Source organism: Solanum stenotomum, chromosome 4, assembly GCF_019186545.1.
Source record: "Solanum stenotomum isolate F172 chromosome 4, ASM1918654v1, whole genome shotgun sequence".
Taxonomy (NCBI): domain Eukaryota; kingdom Viridiplantae; phylum Streptophyta; class Magnoliopsida; order Solanales; family Solanaceae; genus Solanum; species Solanum stenotomum.
In genome coordinates this window covers 7409149-7413635 of record NC_064285.1, presented here as the reverse complement: position 1 = coordinate 7413635, position 4487 = coordinate 7409149, and positions in this window count along the sequence as shown.

The window sequence follows — 4487 nt, the reverse complement described above, 5'->3', positions numbered from 1 at the left end:
GGATTTTCTCCCAGAACAGGATATGAACAGATTAAAAGAAATTAAAGAACACAATCTCAAAATTCAACTTATATTCATAAGAAATAGAATGTTCAGCTAGCTAATGCATTTGACTCCCTCCAAACACACAACAAAAACATGAATACTAGTTCAACAAAATGAGAATAGAATAGTGCCCTGATTGATCAATGAAACGAGTCAAAATTTAAAGAGAGTACAACAGCCGCTGGTTCGAAAAGAACACAAAACAGAGAAGTGGACTCGAACAGTCATTAAATCAACTTAAAGAAAAAAAAACATACCATCAACTTCAGAGAGAGGATGAACAGACAGTAAAGACTAAGATTTAAACACATTACATAGAGTCATATCAAAGTCGGCAAAGAGCAGGATTTTACACCAACATATCTAACTCGAAACGAGTAAAAGTATTACGAGTTGTTTACCGTGTTATGGGCAGCGAACGGGATGACGACAAGCTAGGAGAGCAGCAAATTCCACCCCACAAATGCTAGCATGAATGGCGAGCAGCAGACTCGGACGGAATCTCAGCTCCAACTGAACTTGGAGGGAGTGACGACAATGAAATCGAGCAAAGAAACTTAGACTAGAATTAACTATCCTCGTTGCTTTCTTTAATGTATAATGTGTTCTCCGACTATTCTCACTTTAGCCGTTAAACTTCAAACTGCCAGCCCTATATCTTTTTCAAAAAAAAAAAAATCCTCTCCCTTCCAATAAGAAACAAGAGATTATTTATACAAGGGAAAAATAGGGTTCCTCCTTTGAGCGGGAAACCGATAGCATTCCCATAAGAATGAGACCCATTCCAATTTGAAAATCAAAAAAATTTCCCAATTCGGACCAACACCCTTTTTTGAGAAATTCGCCCCATTCCGGAAGAGGAAAGGGGAGATGGACGTTTGGGATCAAGTTCATCGTCCTTGTGGCGCAACGTGGCATCATCCCACCGCCCAAGGACGAAAGATGTGTGCTGTTGGGACTGCAAATTGAGAGGGACGAGCAGAAGACAACAGCAAGAGGCAGTGTACTGCCTGTATGCGTAGAGTCCGTGCAGTGACGCCGTGAGCTGGAACCGTTCACTCGCTGTGAATTCGAATGTCTCCAGTTGAAATTGTGAAGACGCCGTTTGCTAGCCGTGAAGACGCCGCGTGAAGAGACGTTGGAAGCTGCTGAAAGCGTGGACTTTGACGCGTGCAGCTGTACGCTTTTGGGTTTTCTTTTTGAAGGGAAAGGAAGGTGGGTCGGGTTTTGGGTCATATGGGAGTGGGTTAAGGGAAAAAAAGTGGGCTGGGATCTTGGTGTAATGTTGACTAGAAATTGAAGGCATTAATGGGCTGTATTGTTTGGAGAAGGATTTGGGCCAAGTTCTGGCTGAAAATTGGTCCAAAATCGGGGCAAAATGCGGCTAAGATTGTAGTTAGGAAATGGTCAATTGCATTACAATTATAACCAACTTGGAATTTATAATTTAGTCATATTGAGTTATTTTAGAGAATTTGGCTAGATTTTATATAAGACAAATTAATATAAATTAATTAGCGAGCTTCTTAATCTTAACGAAATAAAATTTAATTTAACTATAAACTAAATAATTTAAAATCATAACCGCAACCTAAGTTAGTAAATTAATAAAACAAGCTTCCAAAAATTAAGCTAATAAGCTAAAAGACTCCAAATTACGAATATATTTTAAATCCAATTAATTCAATTGAAGATTTAATTAAAATAAAATCTTTTTTAAGATGATTTTGAATATTTAAGAAACACTAATTACATATATAATTATAAAATACTATAAGAACTGACTAAAATCACATAAAGTTGCCTCGAAGATATTTGAATTTTATAAAGTAATTATTCTAAATCGTTTGAAAATTAAGAAACTCACAAATTAATTATTATCGGGGAGGGTCAAAATTGGGTGTCAACAATAGTTCACGTAAATTGAGATACTTTAGTTTCACTCTTAAAAAAAATGATTGTACAGAGAACAAAAAGGTAAAAAGATTGATAAATTTATGACCAGGAACGAAAAAGAGAGCAGATACAAAAAGATGATTAAGCTCCTTTGCTTAGTGTTAATCTCGAATCTCCGAATTCGGTAATCAGAAAGTATTAACCATTAAGCAATAGAATTAAGACATGTTTAAGGAGTATTAATTGCTTGTTTTTGGCTGTTAAATAGGTTTCGAAGAGAGAAATAATATCAATATAATCTATGCAAAACAATCTCAAATCATAATGTCGGATAGTCTCAATATTTATTATTTTTATTTTATTCTAATTTTGGTCCTTTTAAAATCAAAATTATTCATATTCATGCTCCACGTGTGGTTCATGTATTTTTTCCAATTAAGTACAATTAGGTTTGATTAATGATCAAAGGGCATTTAAAATATGTGTTTTGATCAAATTTAAGGGTCTACTTACAAGTTGCAACCCTCTGAAGTCAACAAAAGAAGTAAAGGATCTTAAATAAATCAATCCATCTAAACCATAGGAATTTCATACTATATAAATTGCAAAAAAGAATATTATTATTAGCTAAAGAATCATATTTTAAAAAAGGCTTAGTAACATTTTTGGTTCCAATTGCCGATAAATATTGATTTCATTTCTTGCAATACTCATGACCAAGTATTTTGAACATGCAGCATTAGTTCGTTTGCTCGTGAATTATTACAATTTTTCACAATTATTAATGATTATACTATTTTATAGTGTACGTTATTGTTAGCCATATGTTATTATACTAGTAAGGATAGATCCGGGATGAACAAAGTATTATTGATTCAGCCTAATATGTGTTATGAACTTTCACTTGGTAAACCTACGACTATCCAGTGAACTATATATCTTACCTATAGAGTACAAACTTGTCACTCTATTGTTACAAATGTAAATCACAAAGAAAACCATTACTGAACACATTAATTAGGATATGTCACTATATAATGTATACAAAAATTGCAACTCCTATTTTCTGTTAAGGTCTCACAGTAGTAAGCCTCTCAAAAAATTAAAGTTCTTGTAGAAAGGAACAAACTCGGAGGAGAAAAAGTTGTCGATGGAGTGATAGGCAAATCAGAAAAGAATTTGCAACACAAAGAATTTATCCAACAAAAATCAGAACAATTAATTTATGTCGATGAAATTAGCAGATTCAATATAGAAAAGTAAACATCTAAGGAAAAAATTGCATAATCTAAAAGATTTGAAAAAAAACTAACTCCTAAAACCCAATTTCTGTAATCATGACAGTAACAACTGCAAGCTTTGTCATAAAACCTAATTTGTTCTCTCTATAGTTGGTCGTTGTCCTGCCAGCTTCGTCATTAACTATGTTTGACGCGTGTTAAATCTTGAAGCCAGCGGCGTAATAAATTGGAACAAAACATCTTCTGTTCTGAGGCGCTCTATGGAAAGTGTTACCCAATTACCTTCAGATGACTCAACAAAAATTTTGCTATTTTCGGATGATAGCTCAGCTTCATAATCTAGGGCGACATAGCAAAGCATCTGCAATACAAACTTAGATCTCAGAAGATAAAACAAGATAAAACAACGCGGAATTCGGGGCCACATATTGGTCATATGTATAAGCCTTACCTGGCAGAAATGCAAAAAGTTGGCTGCTCTACTTGAGTATGAGTTTGCAGGATGCTGTGGTACCAGGAAGCTGAAGTAGCAGCTGATGATGGTTGGTACAAAACCATCGTTTTGGCCTGGGATGTGCTTGTATGTCTGGATTAGCAAGTAATTGTGATGGAATATGTAAATATATGGATTCTTCTATATAAAATTACATTAAATATATTATTATTAATTATTTGTTACTTCATTTAAAATGATAAGACATTACCAATATAATTTAACCTCAATTTCACTTTTTTTCTTTGTTTGATTCTCAAGAATGATTTCCCTACTTTTGTTTTGGCTATGATATCCCCTCTTGGAGAGAGCCGATATAGAAAAAAAATGTATAAATGTGTCGTCAAATCTGTAATTGGTTTTGAATATATTTTAATTACCGTCATCAAACTATCTTTATCATATGTTTGACTATAATTTTTAATTGTTTGTTGTTTACAGCAGTTGAGAACCCCCCACTTTCTGGCGTCTTAGAAAACACAAATTTTACATGAAGAACATTTGACTTTTAATAATAGAATAGATCAACCAATTACACTAGAATCCAATTAGGTGGCAGAAGATTATATGACAGAAAAAATCTTTTATTTTTCTATTGTAGTGTGTAAAGTATTTTAGAATTTTTAGTCTTAAAAGTCTAACATATTAAAATTATTCAAAATATTACACCTTCACTTTGACTATTAACCAAAACTTCGGTGAGAGCAATAATTTTTCTCCCCAATTTATATTCTAGTCTTGTTTACTTTGAAATGTTAATATTACTAGTATACGTGTCCGTACGTTGCGCGGTTAATTGATATATATATATA